At 44.0% G+C, this 25,509-nt stretch overlaps 1 long non-coding RNA gene and 1 other non-coding gene across 2 annotated transcripts in view; one reads left to right on the plus strand and one right to left on the minus strand.

Moving 5' to 3' along the window:
* The window catches only part of LOC102173639, a 76,277-nt gene that overhangs the window by 33,514 nt on the left and 17,254 nt on the right, over positions 1 to 25,509 (plus strand). Inside the window, exon 3 of the long non-coding RNA XR_001917511.1 lies at positions 9,490 to 9,567. This is a non-coding gene — a long non-coding RNA (uncharacterized LOC102173639). The remainder of the gene's footprint in view (positions 1 to 9,489; positions 9,568 to 25,509) is intronic.
* TRNAC-GCA lies at positions 11,559 to 11,630 on the minus strand. The gene has a single exon. It is a non-coding gene; the product is annotated as a tRNA-Cys (tRNA).

Below are 25,509 nucleotides of genomic sequence, written 5' to 3' on the forward strand. Positions count from 1 at the left end.
GTTACACCCCATCTTTCCAGTTTTATTTTTCCTTTGTCTTCCTGATTCCCTCCAGGACCTGCTTAATACCTCTCATCATTATGATGAAGATCCACACCCGTCTTGAATTGCGGCGTTTTCACAGTTTTTTGCAGGTTCCTTTTGTCTGTGAATTTGTTGGCCCACATCCTGAAGTGACCACAAATTCTCCTGGCAGGTTCTGTTTGCCTGTCCCATCTGCTGTACCTTATCTTAGTGTCCTGAACTGTAAGTGGCCTTTTTGGGGTTTTTTTTATCACATTGAATCACTGAATTGAGGACCTCCCAGAGGCAGTGGGCAGGGCCACGTGCTGGGTAGGCCTGGGGAGTAGAAAGATGCATGACCCAGGGTGGTCCCTGCCCCAAAGCAGCTCACTTAGTGGAGGAAGCAGATGGGCAGACGGACTCAGAAGGCAATGGCAACCCACTCCAGTACTCTCGCCTGGAAAATCCCTTGGACGGAGGAGACTGGTAGGCTGAATCCATGGGGTCGCTAAGAGTCGGACATGACTGAGTGACTTCACTCTCACTTTTCCTTTCATGCATTGGAGAAGGAAATGGCAACCCACTCCAGTGTTCTTGCCTGGAGAATCCCAGGGACGGGGGAGCCTGGTGGGCTGCCGTCTATGGGGTCGCAGAGTTGGACACGACTGAAGCAACTTAGCAGCAGCAGCAGCAGCAGCAGCTTGGTAGCTCCTTGTTCATTATGAGAACCTCCCGTTTAAGATAACTCTTGCAAGTGGTCACTACGGTGCCTGGCCAGGGTTGGTGGTCTCAGTCGGTTGTTCCCCAACAACGTCATCATCCCAGAGGATTGAGTCATCTGACACCCCCTCCCCTGTAACCAGTCACCCCAAAACTATCAGCTCTGTCTCCTCTGTTGCCATAACCCAGGTCCAAGTCCTTGTCTCTAACTGGACCCTGGTAACGGGGTTCCAAAGTTAATCCAGAGGGTCTCTGCCAGTATTAAAAAAGAAGAAGAAATAGAATGGAAGGAAGGCATGAGAGTGGAATACACATAGTCAGATTAAGTTTTGTGAAAGTTGTGTATAGTAAGACTTTTACAGAGAAAGGTTGACGCCATGAAGTGCTTTACACACGTTGACTTATTTCTCTACAACAGCTGAAGTTGTGGTGTCATTTTTCCTGTCCTTGACTCACAGGGGAGAAACTGGACTGTGGGGAGTGGAGAAACTGACCAGGGTCAGGCTGGAAGCCTGCGTCTCAGATGCTGTGTGTGTGTGCGCACATGTGTGTGCGCACGCTACTGGGTTGCCAAGCAAAGTGTCTTTCTCACTCTGCCGGTTGTGGTGAAAACAGAAGTTGGCCGGTTTCTGTTTGACAGACGTCTGAACCTATCCTCTTGTCCTCTCCCACGTCTGACCTGCATCCTTGCAGCCTGGATGCTCCTGGTCTCTGTCGCAGGGTCCGGCACTTTTGGGAGGGTGTGCAGTGTGTGTGGTCTCAGGGCCTGTGAAGCCTGGTCCTGCTGACCTCCTCGGCTCGGAGGCTTTGAGAGAACAGAACTCCCCACCTGGCAGAAGAGAAAACCGAGGCCCAGGGAATCTGAGAAACTTGCCAGCCTCTTCTGTCCTCAGCGCATGCTGTCCGCATTTTCCTCACAGCTGGCCTGTGAGATGTTTGTGGGGTTAGGTTTCCTTGTCTTTTTCGTTTGCAGCTCTGCAGGATCTTCCCCAGCCAGGAACCAAGCTTGTGCCCCTGGAGTCTTAATCACTGGACTTCACTGACTGCCTGGGACGTTCCTTGGTTTTTGTTATTGATTTAGAAAATAATGATTATAAGCTCTTCGAGAGCAAATTCTAATAGTTGTCTTGTCTGTTCTCGGTGGTCTGGGTTTTTGATTGGCGTGATGCATCTTTTCCTGGGCAAGACTCTGGTCTTCAGGTAAGGATCCGCAGCCTCTGCCTGTGCTGGACTCTGCAGAGGTCTCCTTCCTCGGCAAGTGCTTCGTGCCCGCTCCCCCAGCAGCTCTCCAGCCCCCGCCCCACCCTGGAGTGGATGGAGCCCACGCTCTGGAAATAGGAGCTGATTTCCTCCCGGCTTTTTACTTGTGAAGACTCCGTCTGTCTTCTCTGGGCTACATTCGTTTCCCCTCTTTACTGCTGCGGCTTACTGCTCTTTACTGCTCATTTGTTTTTACTTTTCAGCCTTGCCCAAAGTGCACCTTGATTTTGGTATCTTTAGATCTTTAAAGCCCTGTACTGTTACTGATGATTTCCTTCATTTTGCAGAATTCTAGTTGGTTGCAAGTCTATTTTGCGAGACCCTGTTCCTTTCCCTTCTGTCGTTAAATTTTAATACATTTCTGTTCCTCCTCTTTTATAGGAATTTGTATTTCATTTTTTTTAGATTGTAGTAATGGACCTTCAGTGTCCTGCAGTCTGACTTCCCATCAGACTGACTGGCGTTTAGAATCGGATGTTCATCGAGCAGGGGTCAGCTCTACGGTGTCCTTGCTCTTTCTTTGGCAGGCGCGTCTGTTGCACCCTCTTGGTGCTCCCCACTCCTTTGCTGGCACTGCTGGCCCTCCAGCCGCTTCTTCACCCTCTTCTCCCCACCCCCCACAACCAACAGCTCTCTAACTTTTCATTTCAGACCCCTTTTAAAACTCTTAAGAGCTAGTGAGATCCCCAAAGAGCTTTCAATTGAAATGTGGGTTATATCTAGCAGTGCTTATAATATTAGAAATTGAAGTTGAAAAGATTTTAAAGTGTTTATTAGTTTAAATATGTAATAAACCCATTACATAATACAGATAACACTTTTAATGAAAAATAACTGTTTCCAAAGCAGAAAATGAAGGGTGGCATTGTTTTGCTTCTTTCCAGATAACTTTATTGCCTGCCTTAATGGAAGAGAGGTGGATTCTCATCAATGGTTTTACCTTCATTCTGTTGTAGTATGTTGTATGTGTGTGTGTTTTTCTTTTAAGAATTAAAAAAAATTAATTTATTTTTGGCTGTGCTGGGTCTTCATTGCTCCGTGGCTTTTCTCTAGTTGTGGGGGCTTCACTACGTTGCAGCGCACAGGCTGCTCACTGTGGTGGTCTCTCCTGTTGCTGAGCACAGGCCGCAGGGCGGAGGTTCCGGCCCTCTGGGGCGCAGGCTCGGACGCTGTGGCGCATGGGGTTTGTTGCTTTGCAGCACGTGGGATCTTCCCGGATCAGGGATCCAACCTGTGTCTCCTGCATTGGCAGGTGGATTCCTCTCCACTAAGCCACCACGGAAGCCCTGTTGTGTTTTATGTATGAAGAAAATACAGCCTTACTTGGATATACTTGGAAAAGGGAGGAATGTTTTAACAACCTGTTCAGTTAATTGTGGATAGTCTTTGAAACTATATCAGAGCTTGATAAGTGGTAGTTTCTTCAAGGTTTGTTGCAGCATAGAATCTGAAATCTTATATCAAAGAGTCTCTCGTATTCCGTTACATTAAAATCTTTTGGTCTGTCTTGCATTTGAAAAGGTCTTGTATGCATTTTGTAACATCATGCATGAGTCATTTGAATAACATCACATTAGTTACTGTCACTACCACTCTCCTCTGAAAAGCCTTAAAGTATTGAAAGACTCTAAAGCTCATAGTGGCCAATAGAGTTTTTCCAAATTTTAATTTTTGCTTGAAAGCTCAAATTTTTCTTTAGTAGCAAATACTGTCAGTTTTCCTTGAACTAACAAGCTCCCTTTATTCATTCTAAAGACACCCAGATCTGAGTCACTGTAGCTTTTCTGTCAGTCATTCTTTCAAGTTAAAATGGCCTTCAGTGGAAAAGAGTGGCCAGTTCGGCTTGCCGCTCAGTTGTACGAGTGCTTTTCCTGCCAAGAACCACCACGCTTGGGCTTGTAGCAGAAGTGCTGTGTGTCCTCTCGTTTTGTCATGGGATAGTAAAAAGATACGTACTCAAGGTTAATATTTAGTGGAATTAATAACTTTTACTGCTTCCATTAGTATATTCTTAGATGAAATTGACCTTTTTTTTTTTTTAAACTGTGAGAGTGTGGTGGTGGAGATTACAATGACGGCTATCACAGTCAGATACCACTGCCTTATTACTGGCTGAGGCTCCAGCTATTTTCCCCACCACTGTTTTTGCACCGTCAGTGCAAATGTCACACAACTGAAGATAGTTTTGACCTGGCAGCACCCCCAGAGAGGGTTTTGGACCATATTTTGGAAACCACTGGATAAGACCAATGTGTGCATAAAACCTCTGCACACATTGGACACTCTTGCTTCTCATCTGCCTGGAAAACCCTCTCCCTTTCCATGTGTGTGTGCAAATGCACACACTTATGCACATATATGTGTATGTAGCTATATGTGCATATATGTGCCTGTCTCTGTCACTTCAGTTAATATTGGTTCTACTCATCATGTGTTCATGGGTCTCTTCCAGTAGACAGTAGACTGTGAGCCAGGTTTCACATTTATCATAGGTGGTGATAGCCCCAAGTATCATTCCTATTAAATATTAACTTGTTTAATGTTGCCTGTCTTCATCACCCTTATATTATTTTTGTTTCCAGGGCTTAATAAATGTTTTTTGAACAAACAAAGAATTGGGTTACTATTTTCCCAGGGTTTTCTTAGGATGTTGGTTCTTTTATTTCAGCAAGTGTTAAGCATGAAAGGGCATCTGTGGTTAAGTTGATTTGGGAAGTTTAAAAAGTGTTTAATTGAAGGCTTTCCTGTATCCTTCATTGTATGATATGCACTGTGAATTTTTAAGTGGGATGGGAGGCTACAGAACGTACTATTTCTCGCCAGTTGAATAACACAGGAAACTTTTCTTGGCATGTCTCACAGGATTAGGTTCCTTGGAATTTTCTTTAGGAAATAATTGTGTAAACTGCCTTTTTCAGTTTTTACAGATTAGTAAATTGATTACACATGTTTATTCATGCATTAATTTATACCTTGTATTTAGTTAGTACTTCTTAAGGCTAGACACTGGTAGATTTAGACATTCAATGGCTAGCAAAAAGAAAAAATACTTTGAGAAAATATTCATACACTACTCTGTGGAGTAGATGGTCAAGTGAGAGATTCAAGTATCATGAACTGATCCCTGCAAATTACAGGTGTTAGGCTGATGGTATGTTTGAAGGTACCCCTGGGAGATTGGTCTCAGGACTCCTGCAGATACCAGAATCCTCAGGTGCTCAAGTTTCTTGCATAAAATGACTTAGTATTTGCATAAAACCTGCGTACGTCTTCCCATATACTTTAAATCTATAGAATATTTGTAGCACCTTCCCGTATATGCTAAATCATCTGTATATCCTGTGTAAACAGTCATATGTGTGCTTGGTCGCTCAGTCATGTCCGACTCTGCGACCCCATGAACTGTGGCCTGCCAGGCTCCTCTGTCCATGGAGTTCTCCAGGCAAGAATACTGGAGTGGGTTGCTATGCCCTCCTCCAGGGGATCTTCCCAACCCAGGGATCCAACCCAGGTCTCCTGCATTGCAGGTGGATTCTTTACCATCTGAGCCATCAGGGAAGCCCAGGTAGTCATAAATACAATGTAAATACTATGTAAATAGTTGCCAGTGTGTGGCAAAGTTGTTTTGCTTTTGGGGACATTTTGGAAATTTCTTTTTTATAGTGTTTTCCATCTGCGGTTGGTTGAATCCTTGGATGTGGAACCTGCAGAGACAGAGGGTGGATGGTCCGTAGTGCTAAAGCATTCGCTTTTTGTTTCTCTCCTTCTCAAGCCCCCACCGGGCCTGTTCAGGTGTCCCTGTCTGCATTTTGCTGCTGCTGGCATTCTTGGGATCCGGAAGGCTGATGAAGAGGCTGCGTAATGATGGGGCCTCACTTGGCCGTGTCATCGGAGGGGATGGCGTGTCGGAGACTAGGCCTTTAGAAATGTGAACCAGCTTCCTGTTAGAGCCTGGCATGTAGTAGGTTCATGTATGTTGACTGGCTGAACAGTGAGTGAATAAGTGTGCTCAGAGACTAAAGGAAAAATTCCACACTGTGATCCCATCAACCCTGTGCCTGAGCTTGCTCCGCCATACAGGGTGGGCTGAATAAAGCCCTGTACCTGCTTTTCACGCCCCTCGGGTCTGACCTAGCCTGTGTTGTAGGGAACCAGTGACTCTTCTACCTTCTCTGCCATGCAAAACAAAACGTGAAGCCTGCCCTCCTTTCTGTGCTGATCCAGTTCTGTCCATACACTGGGAGAAGATGTTAACACATTCTTGATATGAAAGTATTTAATCAAAGGATATAATTTTGATACAGTGAAATTGGCCTTTGTCCTCTGACTTCCTGGACAGATGATAGCAGGATGGTTTTGCAACAGAATGGTCTCGGAGTCTGGACTTCAGTAAGATTAAGCCCAAGATTAGTGTGTTGTTTCACTCTGTGAAGTCACCCACAGAGAAGGCAAACATTCCATGTTTAGTAACCAGTCCTGTTGGTTCTTGGAGTGTGGCCCATGCCAGTTTGGGCTGGATGGGCTAGATGGGCTCTGGGGACATGCGGACTTCTCCCAGTGCTCCCCGCTACCCACCACCTCGTGTGGATAGATAGATAGGAAGACATGCACCCGCTCAGACTGTCCTCTTCTTTCCAAGCCTGAAACTTCTTAAGCCACGTCATGGTCCTGCCAGAGTCTGGAAACTGGTAGGCTTTAGAGAGGCCAAGGGTCGGCTAGAGTCTCTTAGGAGATAAAATGCACTCGGGTGGTTGGTTTCTTCAGGTGTTGCTCTGAGACCGAATTAGGAAAATCCTCAGGGAGTTTTCTTGAGTTTTCATTTTTGTGATTGAGTTAGAGTTGCAGAAGTATCATGAGTTGCTAATTTAAAAAGTGGTTTTTTTTTTTTTTAATTTCTTTGTAAAATTCACATTAATTGTAGAAATTTGGAAAAATATCAAAAGGCATAATGCTGAAAATTACCCATAATTTCTAGTATTCAGAGATAATCACTACAAAACGTTTTGTTGTATTTGCATGCATTTTATATGCATAATTAAGATCATTGTGTATAAATTTTGATTTTCCCTTTTCCCATTTAGCATATTTTATCTTGCATTGAGAGCGCTACAGCATGGGAACTTGTATTAGTTTCCTCTGGCTGCAGATTTCCACAAACTGGATGGCTTAAGACCATGGAAATGGATTCCCTCAGTTCTGGGGGCCAGAAGTCTGAGCCGGGCCTGAGGACGGTGCGCCCCCTGGAGGCTCTTTGGGGGAGTGCACCCTCGACCCTCAGTTTCTGGTGCTTGCTGGAGTTCCGAGTCTCTCCAACACCTGCCTCTGTTTTCACCTGCCTTTCCTGTGTGTGTGTGTGTGAGAAATCTCCCTCTGCCTCTCTTGTGAGACATTTGGGAGGGCATCTAGGGCCCACCCGATGATCAAGGATGTCTCTCCATCTTAAGATTCTTCACCGGCAGAGGTGCCACATCTACCCAAGCTAGCATTTAGAGGTTCCAGAGTAAGGATCTGTTATCTTTGGGGACCATTATTCAGACTGTCAGAGGATTTAAGAGCATAGACTTTTGAGCCAGCCTGGGTGGGCTCAAAACTCCGTGTGGTCTCTTACTAGCAGGGTGATCTTGAGCAAGTGTCTGAAGTATTGGTGCCTCCATTTTCTGATCTGTAAAGCGGGAATAACAACATTAGCAACCTGAGGATTAGGAGGATTAATGTTTGTAAAGCACCTTGTAAGCTTAGGAGACAGTGTTTGACCCATGTAAAGATTAGCTCTTGCTATTGTAGTTGGTTTTTATTAGAAATTCTTTGAAAAGCAGGCAAAGTACCCTGTCAAGGGTAAAGACCACGGCTATCATCGACTTAATTTCCAGCTGACTGCTTTCATATTGGTGCTTTGGGTTGTCTTTTCCCTCCATAGCCCAGTTTTAGCATTCTACATGTTCAGAGTGGTAATAATTCTCTCAGAGAATGGAATTAGCCTGTAGTCATCTTGACTCTTAAGCTGCTTGAATAAAATCCAACTTAACTTGGGGCTTCCCAAGTGGTACTGTGGTAAAGAATGTGCCTGCGAGTGCACGAGGCGCCAGTCTGATCCTTGGGTCACGAAGACCCCCTGGAGTAAGAATTGGCAGCTCACTCCAGTATTCTTGCCTGGGCAATCCCATGGACAGAGGAGGCTGGTGGGTTACAGTTCACGGGGTTACAGAGTCAGACATGACTGAGTGACTGAGCATGCATGCAATTTAACTTGACATTCAGACCCCCTGAAAAACCATCTACCTTCTAGCCCTGCCTCCCAGCCCTCTCTTTCATAGCCCTTATCTTTAAACTTCATGAAAATCTTACTCCCTAATAGAGGGATTAGAAGAGTTTAGAGTCTTGAAGCCCTACAATAGGTGATTTCATGGTTGATCCACTGAGGAACCAATGGAAAATTAGGTCAAGGGGATAGTGGGCATAAATGTTTTAAGATCTTAGCAAAACAAATGTTCATGTTTACTAAAATAGACTCTAAAGATAGCATAAATAGCTAGTACCACTAGTATGTGAACTGAGTCATCTGGTCTACCATCTGGCTCAGCTGAACCACAGATGCCTGTAGCCACATGAGTAAACCAGGCAAGACCAGAAGAAAAACCACCCCACTGAGCCCAGCACTAATTGCTGACCCACCAACCATGAGTAAATAAAATGTTTATTAAGACCAAAAAAAGGACAGCACAGTAAATCAAGACTTATCTGTAAGTTATTTCACCTCTCATTGTAGTGTTGATAGGCGCTGTATGGTTACTCAATGTGTCCTCATGTGCTGTAGACACTTTCAGAGTCTCTCATGTTTATATTTTCATTGAAATTCTTTTTTATTTTGTTATGGATAATATCCATATTAGGAGCCCTCTCTCCCCAGTATCTGGGTCTCCATCTTAGTACTGGATACCGCCGAGATTTTATGACTTGTTTGCTGGTTCTCCTCTCTGGGTTTCCGACCTCTCTCTCTTCCTCTCCTCTCATATATTATGGGATGGTAGTTGAGAGGCCCAGGTTAGTGTCTCTCATCTTTTATTTTTCCTTTGTTTCAGAAGTCTTTATTTCATCACCCTCTACTTGTGGTTTTTTTTTTTTTAGTCCTAACCCTGGATCTTGTAGTTTTATTTATTTATTTTTTATTTATTTAATTTTTTTTGATCTTGTAGTTTTAAATAAGTAACTTTTGGTTGCAAGGAAAAGAAATGCTCTCTTTCCAGCTTAAGTCAGCAGATGGTCTGTTGCAGGAACCTCAGGAATGCAGGGAACAGCCTGACCAGCGTGCTGGGGGCTGGAGAGGCAGGCTCCTCCGGTCCTGCCTGGTGTGAGGGAGGGCGGGGTGGGGCCAGATGAGTGCTGGTGAGGAGCAGCCGGGGGAGCCACGCAATTGCCCTCTCAGCAGGGACTTGGTGGAGGTGTCACAGGAGGTCTGCAGAATGCAAACCAGCCAAACCTATTATACCTCTTCTGATTTCTCAACAGGAATAATCCAGATCACCTTTCCTGGAAGTCAGTTTGCTGAAACTACTGAAGCAGCAGTTCCTGGAAGTTGAAGAAAAGGTAAATAGAAGCAAATTCGTGTCTGCTAAAGTCCCCTTAAGAGGGAAACCCATGTTTGGAGGGCCCCTATTGTTTCTCAGACATCTCTGTATGTAATATTTTACCTTCCTCTGCCTGGCCACACCCTAGTTTACCTTCGCCAATGGCTGCCATCTTAGAAATGAGGGCTTTCCCCTCTGGCTGATGTGGTTTCTCCTGCCTTTGAACCCCCCCTGTACCGCATTCTTCTTACTGACCTGTATCCCTGGGGGCACTCCGTGCCTCTCCTCTCTGTCCTCCCACAGCCGTGTGGGATGTGGGGCTGCTTTCTGTGGCCCTCACCCCACTGTAGCACTTCCGTACTGGATTATAGTTACCTGTTTGCGTGTTTCCCCCAGTCACTTCCTTAAGATGTATCTGAACTGTGCCTCAGACATAGAAGATGCCTTCATAAATGTTTATTGAATGAGCAGTGGTCACCTCATATGTGGATTCACTATGTACGTCCACCATTCGACCCATATAGGGCCTGTACTGTAAATCGATTTTATTCTTTGAGCATTCATCAGAGATTTTTAATCTCTAGTTGCTTTTTGCATTTTGGCTATTGGGGAAATGAAGCAAAGCTTTCATATCTAGTTTTTATTTTTCATGGGCAGTTTGGTTCCACGTTAAGAGCTGTGGTCCAGAAGCTTGAGGGGAAGGGAGGTGACGGGCAGGTCAGGGAACCAGTGACCTTGGAATCGTGGCTCCCCACCCCACTCCACCTTGCTGGGGGTGGTGTTGAATGGGATTGCACGAGGTGGGGTTTGGTCATGCTGTGTCTGTGGCCCTCTTGTCTGCTGGATGGCAGACCCCTCTTCCACCCACCCACCCATCCATCTATTCATCCATATAATCCTCCAGACTGCCTCAGTCATCAGAGAGTTGCATCTGAGCCCACCTTCCTGCTCCTAATCTTTTTTTTTTGCTTTAAATTATTGTCAGTAGATTCCTTTTCTCACCTGCTTTTACCGAACCTGCTGAATATCCCAAAGATGTTCCTTACTTATTTTATCTGTTTTGTTGGTCACAATCCTCTTAAAAGGACTCATTCCAGCCTTTCCTACCTGACAGTAACCAGCAGTTGTCTGCTACATTTGATGAGTTCTTCCCCTTTCAGAAAGTGCTTCTGTGCACACCACCAGAGTTCCTTCTCCCACCAATCCTAGGAAATAGGCAGGGGCAAATGGTAACTTCCCATTCCCGGAAACTCAGAGTACTAGATATGTGAGGCCCATTGCCAGTGTGAACAGCGTCTGGTTTTTCTCTCCCTGGCACCGTCTTGCTAGTTCTCCTTGGCAGCTGCTTCTGTCACAAAGCCAGGGGGCCCTTTTCACCCACTCCAGGGTCCTCTCGGTGGGGAGCCTTGGCCTGTTGACCCGAGATGCTGTCTGATGCTGCCGTTTCCTCTACCCCAGCCAGGTCTGATTCTGGCGTTTCCTCTACCCCCAGCCAGGCCTGATCCTGGCGTTTCCTCTACCCCCAGCCAGGCCTGATCCTGGCGTTTCCTCTACCCCCAGCCAGGCCTGATCCTGGTGTTTCCTCTACCCCCAGCCAGGCCTGATCCTGGCGTTTCCTCTACCTCCAGCCAGGTCTGATTCTGGTGTTTCCTCTACCCCCAGCCAGGCCACTTTCTTAAAAAAAAGTAGATCTCCTCTTCCCAAGAGCTTCCAGTCAGTCTTGTGAGTTTTATTTTTTGTTCGGGCTTATTTAAATGCAGGAAATTGAGTTAGTTTACATGAATGCTGTGCTGTCTTACTCTGGGAGCACAGGAAGACGCTAACAGGGATTGGGGCAGCCTAATCTGGCTGTCTCTAATGATCTTCCTGCCTCCCCTCTGAAGTGAAGTCGCTCAGTCGTGTCTGACTCTTTGTGACCTCATGGACTATAGCCTACCAGGCTCCTCCGTCCATGGAATTTTCCAGTCAAAGAGTACTGGGCTGGGTTGCCATTTCCTTTTCCAGGGGATCTTCCCAACCCGGGGATTGAACCCGGGTCTCCTGCACTGCAGGCAGACGCTTTACCCTCTGAGCCACCAGGGAAGCGCCTCTAAGTAACTGCAGATGGGGCCATGCGTCAAGGAGGCAGAGCACAGCGCTTTATTGCCTTGTGCGGTTATCTGGTTAAATGCGTTTTGTTTTCTTTTGTTTTTAAAGAAATGGCTCAACTTTTAATTGGAAAACAGAATGTTGAATGGCATTTTGATTTGTCCTTTGGTGGCAAAACTGGAAAAATAGATCCATTTTGATAGGAAAGCAGGTGCTGGTCCCGAAGAAGGCATATTAACTTCAGAGCAGGATGTGAACTCAGAGTCATTGTTTCCCTAAAACAGGCCAAATTCAGAGTCATTGTTTCCCTAAAACAGGCCATCTACTCTTTGCTTTTTCTTGTGAGACCTTCTCCTGCATCTGTACCACCTTAGAGTGATGTTTCCCTGGGGAGGTTCTATTTGGAATCCCCCAAACAGGGCAGTATCCCCGGCGACGTAACTGTCAGGACACAGGGCGAGATGGTGAGACCCTTCTGCCTGGACGCCTTGAAAATGTCAGTGTCAGGAAATCTGCACACCTGTTACGATGATTGTAATTGAAAAAAATACCAGGCTGTATACTTCACTTCGGGCTTCCCTGGAGGCTCAGATCATAAAGAATTTGCCTGTAATGTGGGAGACCTAGGTTTGATCCCTGTGTCAGGAAAATCCCCTGGAAGAGGGCATGGCAACCCACTCCAGTATTCTTGCTTGGAGAATCCCATGGACAGAGGAACCTGACGGGCTATAGTCCATGGGGTCACAAAGAGTTGGACAGGACTGAAGTGGCTTAGCACACACACACACACACACACACGCACACGCACACGCACACGCGCGCACACACACACACACACACACGCGCGCGCTCTACTTCGCATTGTGCTGTGATGCAAAGCCCATTTTATCATTAACAGGACTGTTTTCTTAGCCCCAAAGCTGGCGTCTGCTTTACTGAAGGTCATCTTAGAAGCAGCTTGCACGTGTCCTGGCTGAGTTTGGCCACATGAGCTCCCCATGAGGTGCACCCCACCTTGAGCTGGCACAGAGGTGGTCATATGAGCACCCCGAGAGAAGGGCAGGAATGATCATTTGTGAGATCCGCCCCAGGCTTCCATTACTCTATTCTCTGTGCTTCACGGCTCTTTTTGTATCTTTTTTTAAAACAATTATTTGTTTTTTAATTGAAGGATAATTGCTTTACAGAATTTTGCTGTTTTCTGTCAAACCTCAACATGAATTAGCTATGCTGCTGCTAAGTCACTTCAGTTGTGTCCGACTCTGTGTGACCCCATAGACGGCAGCCCACCAGGCTCCCCCGTCCCTGGGATTAGGTATACATATATCCCCTCCCTTATTGAAACTCCCAATCCCTCCCCATCCCACCCCTCTAGATTGATACAGAACCTTGTTTGAGTTCCCTGAGACACACAGCAAATTCCCATTGGCTATCTATTTTACATATGGTAATGGAAGTTTCCAGGTTACTCTTTCCATATATCTCCCCATGTGCATAATTCTATTCTCTATGTCTGTTTCTCCTTTCCTGCCCTGCAAATAAATTCTTCAGTACCATTTTTCTAGATTCCGTATATATGTGTTACAATATGATATTTCTTTCTTTTCTTTCTGACTCACTTCACTCTGTATAATAGGTTCTAGGTTCATCCACCTCACCAGAACGGACTCAAATGCATTCCTTTTTATGGCTGAGTAATATTCCATCCTGTATGTGTACCCCAACTTCTTTATCCATTCATCTGTCAATGGACATCTAGGTTGCTTCCATGTTCTAGCTATTGTAAACAGTGCTGCATGAACAATGGGATACATGTGTCTTTTTCAGTTTTGGTTTCCTCAGGGTATATGCCTAGGAGTGGGATTGCTGGGTCATATGGTGGTTTTATTCCTAGTTTTTTAAGGAATTTCCATACTATCTTCCATAGTGGCTGTATCAACTTACATTCCCACCAACAGTGCAAGAGCATTCCCTTTCCACCACACCCTCTCCAGCATTTATTGTTTGTAGACTTTTTGAGGAGAAGGCACTGGCGACCCACTCCAGTACTCTTGCCTGGAAAATCCCATGGACAGAGGAGCCTGGTGGGCTGCAGTCCATGGGGTCGCTAAGAGTCGGACACGACTGAGGGACTTCACTGTCACTTTTCACTTTCATGCATTGGAGGAGGAAATGGCCACCCACTCCAGTGTTCTTGCCTGGAGAATCCCAGGGACAGAGGAACCTCGTGGGTTGCCATCTATGGGGTTGCAGAGAGTTGGACACGACTGATGTGATTTAGCAGCAGCAGCGGCAGCGGCAGCAACAGCAGCAGACTTCTTGATGATGGCCATTCTGACCAGTGTGAGGTGATCAGTTCCGTTCAGTCTCTCAGTCACGTCTGACCCTGCAACCCCATGGACTGCAGCACGCCAGGCCTCCCTGTCCATCACCAACCCCTGGAGTTTACTCAAACTCATGTCCATTGTGTTTGTGATGCCATCCAACCATCTTATCCTCAGTCGTCACATTCTCTTGCCTTCAATCTTTCCCAGCATCAGGGTCTTTTCAAATGAGTTAGTTCTATGCATCAGGTGGCCAGAGTGTTGGAGTTTCAGCTTCAACATCAGTCCTTCCAGTGAATAGGCAGATCTGGTTTCCTTTACAATTGACTGGTTTGATTGCCTTGCAGTCCAAGGGACTCTCAAGAGTCTTCTCCGACACCAAAAGCATCAATATTTCAGTGGTCAGCTTTCTTTATAGTCCAGCTCTCATATACATACATGACTACTGGAAAAATCATAGCTTTGACAAGATGTACGTTTGTTGTGTGGTGTGAGGTGATATCTCATTGTAGTTTTGATTTGCATTTCTCTAATAATGAGTGATATTGAGCATCTTTTCATGTATCTGTTAGCCATCTGTATGTCATCTTTGGAGAAATGTCTGTTTAGGTCTTTTACCCATTTTTTGATTGGGTTTTTTGTTTTTCTGGTATGGAGGTGTATGAACTGCTTGTATATTTTGGAGATTAATCCTTTGTCAGTTGTTTCATGTGCTATTTTATCCCATTCTGAAAGTTGTCTTTTTACCTTGCCTATAGTGTCCTTTGCTGTGCAAAAGCTTTTAAGTTTAATCAGGTCCCACCTGTTTACTTTTGTTTTTATTTCTGCTACTCTAGGATGTGGGTCATAGAGGGTCTTGCTTTGATTTATGTCACCAAGTGCTCTGCCTATGTTTTCCTCTAAGAGTTACACTCTGGTCTTACATTTAGGTCTTTAATCCATTGTGAGTTTATCTTTGTGTATGGTGTTAAGAAGTGTTCTAATTTCAATCTTTTATATGTAGTTGTCCAGTTTTCCCAGCACCGTTTATTGAAGAGGCTGTCTTTGCCCCATTGTATAGTCTTGCCTCTTTTATCAAACATAAGGTACCTGTAGGTGCATGGGTTTATTTCTGGGCTTTCTATCTTCTTCGTTGGTCTGTGTTTCTCTTTTTGTGCCAGTACCATACTGTCTTGATGACTATAGCTTTGTAGTATAATCTGAAGTCAGGAAGGTGATTTCTCCAGCTCCATTCTTCTTTCTCAAGATGGCTTTGGCTATTCGGGGTCTTTTGTGAAATTCTTTGTTCTAGTTCTGTGAAAAATGCCATTGGTAATTTCATAGAGATCTCATTGAATCTGTAGATTGCATTTGGTAGTATAGTCATTTTCACAATATTGTTTCTTCCTACCCAAGAACATGGAATATCTTTCCATTTGTTTATGTCGTCTTTGATTTCTTTCGTTAGTGTCTTATAATTTTCTGGGTACAGTTATTTTGTCTCCTTAGATAAGTTTATTCCTAGATATTTAATTTTTTTGTTGCAGTGGTGAATGGGATTGATTCCTTAATTTCTCTTTCTGATTTTTCATTGTTATATACAGAAGTGGAAGTGATTCCTGTGTATTGATTTTGTATCCTGCAACTTTGCTAAATTCACTGATTAGTTCTAGTAATTTTTTGATAGTATCTTTAGGGTTTTCTATGTACAGTATTATGTCATCTGCAAACAGTGAGAGCTTTAGTTCTTTTCTGATCTGGATTCCTTTTATTTCTTTTTCTTCTCTGATTGCCTTAGCTAGGAATTCCAGAACTATGTTGAATAATAATGGTGAAAGTGGACACCCTTGTCTTGTTCCTGATCTTAGGGGGAATGTTTTCAGTTTTTCACCATTGAGAATAATGTTTGTTGTAGGGTTATTATATATGACCTTTACTATGTTGAGGTAGGCTCCTTCTAGGCCCATTTTTTGAAGAGTTTTAATCATAAATGGGTGCTGAATTTTGTCAGAGGCTTTTTCTGCATCTATTGAGATGATCATATGGTTTTTATCTTTCAATTTGTTAATATGGTGTATCACATTGATTGATTTCCATATGTTGAAGAATCCTTGCATCCCTGGAATAAACCCAACTTGATCATGGTGTATCAGCTTTTTGATGTGTTGCTGAATTCTGTTTGCTAAAATTTTGTTGAGGATTTTTGCATCTATGTTCATCAGTGATATTGGCCTGTAGTTTTCTTTTTGTGTGTTGTCTCTGTCTGATTTTGGTGTCAGGGTGATGGTGGCCTCGTAGAATGCATTTGGAAGTGTTCCTTCCTCTGCAATTCTTTGAAAGACTTTTAGAAGGATAGGAATTAGCTCTCCTCTAAATGTTTGATAGAATTCTCCTGTGAAGCCGTTTGGTCCTGGGCTTTTGTTTTTTGGGAGATTTTTTAAAATCACAGCTTCAATTTCAGTGCTTGTAATTGGGTTGTTCATGATTTCTATTTCTTCCTGGTTCAGTCATGGAAGATTGAACTTTTCTAAGAATCTGTCCTTTTCTTCCAGGTTATCCATTTTATTGCTATATAGTCATTCATAATAGTCTATTATCATCCTTTTTATTTTGGCATTGTCTGTTATAACCTCTCCTTTTCATTTCTAATTTTGTTTAATTCTTCTTATTTTCTTGATGAGTCTGGCTAAAGGCTTGTCAATTTTGTTTATTTATTAATCTTTAGTATTGTTTCTTTCATTTCTTTTTCATTAATTTCTGCTCAGATCTTTATGATTTCTTTCCTTCTACTAATTTTTGGGGGTTTTGTTCTTCTTTTTCCAGTTGTTTTAGGTGTAAAGTTAGGGTGTCTATTTGATGTTTTCCTTGTTTCTTGAGGTAGGACTGTATTGCTATAAACTTCCCTCTTTGAACTGCTTTTGCTGCATCCCATAGGTTTTGAGTTGTCATGTTTTCATTGTCATTTGTTTCTAGAAATTTTTTAATTTCCCTTTTGATTTCTTCAATAACTTGTTATTTAGGAATGTGTTGTTTAATCTTCATGTGTTTCTGTATCTTACAGTTTTTTTCTTATAGTTTACGTCTAGTCTCATAGCGTTGTGGTCGGAGAAGATGCCTGATACAATTTCAATTTTCTTTAATTCACTGAGGTTTGATTTGTGATCCAAGATGTGGTCTATCCTGAAGAATGTTTCATGTGCACTTGAGAAGAAGGTGTATTCTGCATTTTGATGGAATGTCCTAAAGATATCAGTGAGATCCACCTTATCTAATGTCTCATTTAAGACTTGTGTTTCCTTATTAATTTTCTGTTTCGATGCTCTGTCCATTGGTGTGAGTGGCGTCTCACAGTGTCTCCTACTAAAGTCTCCTACTTTTTTTGTGTTACTGTCAATTTCTCCTTTTATGTCTGTTAGTGTTTGTCTTGTGTATTGAGGTGCTCCTTTGTTGGGTGCATAGATATTTACAATTGTTATCTCTTCCTCTTGGATTGATCCCTTGATCATTATGAATGTCCTTCTTTATTTCTTGTAATATTCTTTATTTTAAGGTCTATTTTTTCTGATATGAGGATTGCTACTCAAGCTTTCTTTTACTTCCTATTTGCATGCAATATATTTTTCCATCCTCTCACTTATAGTCTATATGTGTCTTGAGGTCTGAAGTGGATTTCTTCTAGACAGCATATATATGGGTCTTGTTCTTATATCCCTTCAGCCAGTCTGTGTCTTTTGGTTGGAGCATTTAATCCATTTACATTTAAAGTAATTATATATATATATATATATATATTTTTTTTTTTTTCCTCTTGCCATTTTCTTAATTGTTCAGGATTGATTTTGTAGATCTTTTTTCTTCTGTTGTATTTCTTGACTATATAAGTCCCTTTAACATTTGTTGTAAAGCTGGTTTGGTGGTACTGAATTCTGTTAACTTGCTTGTCTGAGAAGCTTTTTATTTCTTCATTAATTTTGAATGAGATCCTTGCAGGTACAGTAATCTTGGTTGTAGACTTTTCCCTTTCAGTACTTTAAATATTTCCTGCCATTCCCTTCTGGCCTGCAGAGTTTCTGCTGAAAGACCAGCTGTTAAGCATATGGGGTTTTCCTTGTATGTTACTTGTTGCTTCTCCCTTGCTGCTTTTAATATTCTTTCTTTATGTTTAGTCTGTTAGTTTGATTAGTATGCATCTTGGCATGTTTCTCCTTGGGCTTATCCTGTATGGGACTCTGCACCTCTTGGACTTGATTGACTATTTCCTTTTCCATGTTAGGAAATTTTCAACTATAATCTCTTCAAAAATTTTCTCATACCCTTTCTTTTTCTCTTCTTCTTCTGGGACCCCTATAATTTGAATGTTGGTTCGTTTGATGCCGTTTCAGGGGTCTCAGAGACTGTCCTCAGTTGTGTAAGCTTGTATGAGGTGATGTTTGTGCTGAGTTTTTTTTGTTTGTTTTTCCTCTGATGGGCAAGGTTGAGTGAGGTGGTACTTTTCTGCTGATGATGGGGCTTGTATTTTTGTTTGTTGTTTAGATGAGGCGTCCTGCACAGGCTGCTACTGGTGCCTGGCTGATGCCAGGTCTTGTATGCAAGTGGTTGCCTTTGTGCGAGTTCTCAGCATTTGATAGCACCTCGGGTTAGCTCTCTGGTAGTCTAGGGTCTTGGAGTCAGTGCTCCCACTCCAAAGGTTCAGGGCTTGATCTCTGGTCAGGAACAAAGATTCTACAAGCAGTTTGTTATGGCATTAAGTGAGATTAAAACAAATACCCTAAAACAAAAAACCAAAGATGAACCCCAGGCAAATGGCAGTTACAAAATCAGGGAACAATAATTAAAATAATGGAATATACACATATACATAGACAGCCATCAACAAATCAAAACAGTCTATCAAAAATAAAGTACAATAGATTGACCTGGTGAACAAAGAAAATAAAAAATTATATTTACGAGTTAAGAACAAAACTAACTAAAGCACAAACTGGAAAACAAAACTGAAACAAGGTGCCATGTGGGGAATAAAGTGGTAAAAACAAAACTAACAAATTTGTTGAGAGGAATGGAAAGAAAGAAAGAAAAAAAGAATAGATACGCAAAGTTAAACAGCGGTAGATAAAGAAGATTTATATACATTAAAGATTAACTCCAAGGGGTAAAGAACAGTGGGAAAAGCAAACAAAGGAATAAATGTGGAAAAAATAAAATAAGTTAAAAAAATTAAAAATTAAAATTTAAAAAAGTGGGAAAAAAAGGAAGAATATTGAAAAAAACAAAAGGATAACTCCACAGAACTGCAAAAGCCCAATGTAAAGGCAGAGGTTTATACCAACAGTAAAAAATATGACTTAGGAAAAAAAAGCTCAAAAGCTTAATTAGATTTCATAGTGCCAATAAAATTGACAACTACAGCAGAGGAGGGGAAAAAAAGAAAAAAAAAAATCCAAAAGAATCTATAGAACAAGTCAAAACATAAGAATAAAAAGTATTTTTCTTGAGTCACTGCTGTCAGAGTTCTTTCCCTCGCTGGGAGTCACAGCCTCTCTCACCTCCCTGTGATGCCCTCCAGCACTCTGCTGACCTCTGGACCTGATGTGTGGGCAGCTCAGAGTCTAATCTGGTCCACTCCTGTGTGTTCTTGCCACCAGTGTCCACAGCTGTCAGAACTAGTGCGTTTTCTTCTGTGGGAGCTCTCAATGGCCTTTATGTATCCCATAGACACAGAGAGGGGTTCTGGCAGCACCAGGTACTCAGGGGGGTTGGCGGCTAGGGCAGCAGGAAATACAGTGCTCTAGAAGGGGATGGCGACCAGTGTTGGACAGTACGCTCCAGTATTCTTGCCTGGAGAACCCGCTGACAGAGAAGCCTGGCAGGCCACAGTCCACAGGGCTGCAAAGCATTGGACATGACTGATGTGACGCTGCAGGCATATACGAAAGACTTCTTTTGCCTCTGGCAGCTCTGCCCCAGTGAGGGTTGAGCATGAAGCTGGTGCAGCTGCTTGGCTTGTGGGGATTCTGGTGGCATCAAGTGTGTAGGGACACAGATTGCCTCTGCTGCAGGAGTTATGGCCCTATGAGAGTCTTTTTTCCAGCCTCTTGTATCTGGTGATCAGAAGGCCTCTTTGGCCAGTCTTTATCGGTAGCTCCAGCCATTCAAGCACTTAGAGGGCTCCCTTGACTGGGGTCCTTCTCTGTTGTTCAGTGCATCAGACACATAGGGGGGATCCCCTGCCTGGGGTCCTACTCTGTAGATCGGTGCATCAGTCACTTAAAGGGGCACCCTGAGCGGGATCCTACCCTGTAGTTCAGTGGGCCAGCCTCTCTATTGTTCACCTACAGATCCTGGCCTGTGGGGAGAGCAGCTATGGTGATGGCTCCACCCCTATGCGTACTCAGCAGTATCGCCTTGCTTCCATGGTGCCTGGCTTTCCTCCACCCGCATTTCCCACCACGATCTCCTCCCTCACATCCCCTGATCCGTCTCTCCACAGTCAACAGCAGCCCTCTCCCTGGGATTGCTCCACAATCCCTGAACTCCAGCTCTCAGCTGCTGCGCCTTCTAGGGGACCTGCATCCCTGTCCAGGGTGTGCGTGCCTGTGGCAAGGACTGTCTGATTCTCATTCCATTTAGGCTGCCGCAGCTCAGTGGTTTCACTCTCAGCCTTAAATGTTTCTCCTCTGACTCAGACAGTTGCCCCGATGTGGGGATCGGACGCCTGCTTCAGTTCCCCCACCCGCCGAGGGCAGGTCCAGTCCTACTAACACTCCTGTTTTTCCCCCTAGTTCCTTCGTCCTACCGAGTTTTGCGTGGGTCTACATATTCTTTCTGCTGGTCAGGTCCTCCTGCCTGTCTCAGCTGGTGTTTGCCTGCACTTCTGCATCTGAAGGTGTGTTCCTGATGTATCTGTGGAGAGAGATGCACTCCACGTCACCTACCCCTCCACCATCTTGTTCTCTCCTCTGCTTATACCTTTGATAGGAGTTAGTGAACTTGGCTGTCTCATGGGCCCCTCAAGCTTAATGGGTCCCAATTTTAACTTTTGGTCCCCTTCTGCCACAGCCCCTTTCCAGCGTTCCCTTCCCCCCATCTCATTAAGGAGCACAACTGATAGCTCACTTTTTCAGTCCAGAAACTGGGGAGTCATCTGTTATCCCTTACTTCTCCCTTCTCCAAATTGCTGAGTCCGAGTGGCGCTTCTGAAGCAGGTCTTGAATTCATCTGCTACCTTTCCTCACGTGTCTCCCAGGTTGGTGATGTCATTGTTTGCCTGGGTCACTGCAAAGGCCCTTGAACTGGTTGCCCTGCTTCTACTTTTCCTCCATTTTGCTCACCATGTTGGAGCCAGGGGATCTTTAGCAATGCTTTTCTCATCATTCACTTCTTTCTCAAAGCTTCAATGACCTCCTCCCACACTGGGATGGAGCCCATGCACCCAGCAGGGCCCGTGGAGGGGACTGTGAAGTCTGGGCCCCGGGCCTGGCTGGAGATGCCACAGCATTGTCGCCGTTGCATTAAAGTAGCTCGTGAGATGCTTTGCCCTTTCACTTTTGACTTCCTGGGCAGATCGAAGTGACTCTGATTTTCCTAGTGCAATAAAATACCTGCTGGCTGGCTAAGGTACACTTAGGGTGGATACGGAGTTCTGGGAAATGGTGAGTGCTTTGTTCCTCAAACCCTATCAACGCTTAGAACACAGAGGTGGACCATTATATCATTTAAAGCCTTGACAAGTAAATAATCAATATGTAGTTAACAAAAATTCTAAAACCTAATATTGTGCTATTGTCCAAGTGCTCCTCCCCCTAATATTTTGACATAAAAATGTACACAACATTTTAGCTCAGGAAATCATGAATGAAACTTTGTTCCAAGCCAGTAGAAGAAAAGACTGACTTTCTACAAGGGAAAAAAAGAGACAGACAAAATACCAGTACACAGCTTTTCTTTTTATACACATTTCTCCTACTATGATGCCTACTTGCTTTCTTCCCTTTCACCTTGGAACTTTGCTTATGTGTGTATGTGTGTTTGTGTGTGTGTAGCCACCTGAAAAGTGGGTTCTGTCTGAATCCAGTGACACTCTCCATTCTCCTTGAGCCTTTCAATCAAGGTAATGGGAATTACTGAAATTCCAGCTTTATTTTTGGTGCACTTTGGCTTCAAATTAGGACAACTTTTCTGTGACCTTGAGTTTGGAATTTTTTCTAGTACCAGTTGGATGAATCACTGTGATGAGCTGCAAGCAAAGATTATAACATAATGGGAATAGCAGACGTGGGCTCTTAGTGCAGCATGGTGAGCACTGGGGTGCAGTTTGTCCCCAGATGTAATGGGAGCACAGAGATGAGCCCCCCACTCACCTCAGGGACTGAGGAGTCATGAAATGCTTTCTGGAGTGTGTGGCCCTTGAGCTGGGTCTTGAAGGAGGAATTTGCCAAGTGGAAGGGTGGCTGGGAGAAAAGAGGTGTATGAGGGCATTTCAGATAACTGCATGAGTGGAGGCCTGGGTGGTCAGCAAGGGGGTGCCATGCCCAGAGGGCTCAAGGAGGCTGCATAACCACTGTAGTTAGAGGCGTGGACTGGGCTGAGGGCTGAAAGATGGGCAGGGGTTAGGTCATTCTGCAGAATGTCCCCATGGGACTTTACACAAGGGAGATCCTGGAGGTTTGATTTTACAGTAGGGATTCTTCAGTCTGGGTCTTTACTTAAAAGGCTTCTCCTGGATGGCAGTGATCTGATTCAGACATGTAGTTTCTTTCAGCGGTTCCTAAGGGTGTGGGTCTCGGAATTCCACAGACTTCCAAGTTCAAGGTATGACTGCAGGCTATCTACTTCTGATCACAAGGATGTCATTAAAAGCTACTGAAATGTGATTGGTGTTGCAGTCTGACCTCCTTGTCCTTGGGTTCTCCACTGGTGACTCTAATCAGCCCTGGACTGAAAATATTTGAGAAAAAAAAATTCCAGAAAGTTCCAAAAAGCAAAAGCTGAATTTGTCACACACAACAACTAATTACATATCATTTACATTATGTTAGGTATTATAAGGAATCTAAAGATGATTTAAAGTATATGGGAGGCTGTGCCATAGTTTACATGCAAATACTATGCCATTTTATACCAGGGACTTGGGTGCACATTGAAGACGGGGGCCCTGGAACCAACCCCCTGCAGATCCTGAGGGATGACTGTCCTGCCTCCTAGAGTTTCTGGATAAGTCTGTCTCATCCATCACTTGGAGGCTAGTTCCTCACCATGTGAGCAGTCATGCGTTTCAGGTTCCCGTAGAGCATGAACTTACACAGGCCGTAGAATTTCCCGTAGATTTTTGCAAACAGCACTGTAATAAGAGTGTGCTGTTGCCAGCATCTTGAATTTGTGGCAATTTTTAATTGGTAGAAATCTAGATGTTTAATTATCAATCACTGATAGCTTGGCTTTCTCATTATTAGTTGGTTGATTGTTTACCTCCAACAGTTCAGTTAAGTCACTCAGTCGTGTTCGACTCTTTGTGACCCCATGGACTGCAGCATGCCAGGCCTCCCTGTCCATCACCAACTCCTGGAGTTTACTCAAACCCATGCCCACTGAGTTGGTGATGCCATAGACTTTAAAACATGCATGTGACTTAAACGAGCCATCCATGTGAAAAAGTGAAAGTGTTAGTTGCTCAGCCGTGTCCGACTTTTTACAATTCCATGCCCTGTAGCCTGCCAGGCTCCTCTGTCCATGGAATTCTCTAGGCAAGAATACTGGAGTGGATAGCCATTCCGTTCTCCAGGACATCTTCCCTGCCAAGGGATCAAACTGGGTCATGTGCCTTGCAGGCAGATTCTTTACTGTCTGAGCCACCAGGGAATGAGTCATCCATACCTTAAATGGGTACATCTCCTGCATTTGCTTCTACAGTGATTCTTCACAACTACTACTGCGTATGTTTTGCTCAGAAGGGGAAAGTGTGTGGAGTGGGTCCACACCCATCCATGGGCAGTGATTTTAGAGAGATTTAGTAATGTTTGTACTACTTAGAGCTTGAGAAAGTAGCAAGGCAAGGCAGGGAAACACAGGTTGCAAAAATCTGCATGAACCAGACAAGGGCCTGACCTAGTGGTAGTGGGGATGGAGCAGGAGAATGTGTTGAGAGATGTTGGAAAAGGGATTAGTAGGTCTGTTTTGCCAAAAGTTGTACTTTCCTTTTAGGTTCAAAGGATTGATTAACAAAAGAAACCACTCTTTACACACATAAACAATTTCAGTTTTTTGTAGAAGATTATTTGACTTAATTCCAATATGCATTCACTAAAAGAAAAGAAATAGAAACAATAGAAATAGCAGCATAAACATCACCAAATTGGGCCCAGCTATATCCAGACTTCAGCAGCACTGGAAAGGCCCTCATTAACAGCAATCTGGGGTCCCAATTGGGAAACGGTTCCAAGGTGGTGTGTCATCCCATGGGTGACATTTCAAATTGCAGTTTTGTGGGCTCCCGCTTGTAATCCCAGGCTGCAAACTGATGTCATCATCAGTTAGCATGCAAAAACACAGCTCTGGTTTTACACTGTAACCATTTTACAGTGTTCATTTCAGTTTGTGAGTCATGGGATTTCATTAGACCCTGGGGGACTGGCCAGACCTCCAGAGACTCAAAAATTCCAAGACCCACTCGCTTTCTTGATGAAAGTGAAAGAGGAGAGTGAAAAAGTTGGCTTAAAGCTCAACATTCCGAAAAAGAAGATCATGGCATCCGGTCCCGTCACTTCATGGGAAATAGATGGGGAAACAGTGGGAACAGTGTCAGACTTTAGTTTTTGGGCTCCAAAATCACTGCAGATGGTGATTGCAGCCATGAAATTAAAAGATGCTTACTCCTTGGAAGAAAAGTTATGAGCAACCTAGATAGCATATTCAAAAGCAGAGACATTACTTTGCTGACTAAGGTCCGTCTAGTCAAGGCTATGGTTTTTCCCGTGGTCATGTATGGATGTGAGAGTTGGACTGTGAAGAAGGCTGAGCGCTGAAGAATTGATGCTTTTGAACAGTGGTGTTGGAGAAGACTCTTGAGAGTCCCTTGGACTGCAAGGAGATCCAGCCAGTCCATTCTGAAGGAGATCAGCCCTGGGATTTCTTTGGAAGGAATGATGCTAAAGCTGAAACTCCAGTACTTTGGCCACCTCATGGGAAGAGTTGACTCATTGGAAAAGACTCTGATGCTGGGAGGGATTAGGGGCAGGAGGAGAAGAGGACAACAGAAGATGAGATGGCTGGATGGCATCACCAACTCGATGGACGTTGAGTTTGAGTGAACTCTGAGCGTTGGTGATGGACAGGGAGGCCTGGCATGCTGCGATTCATGGGGTCGCAAAGAGTTGGACATGACTGAGAGACTGAACTGAACTCCCTTTCTTATCTGAAGTGTTGCCTGACTTGCTGTGTTTGCCGGCAGGCAGGGAATCTGGGCAGTGTCCAGGCAGGTCAGAGGCCTGCTCTCCTGCTTTGAAGCCTGAACAAGACTTCCTCTATTTTGATTTCCCTAACATAGGTCTTGGGGGATAATTTGATACAAGGAA

The sequence above is a fragment of the Capra hircus genome, chromosome 29 (assembly GCF_001704415.2).
Source record: "Capra hircus breed San Clemente chromosome 29, ASM170441v1, whole genome shotgun sequence".
NCBI classification, from domain to species: domain Eukaryota; kingdom Metazoa; phylum Chordata; class Mammalia; order Artiodactyla; family Bovidae; genus Capra; species Capra hircus.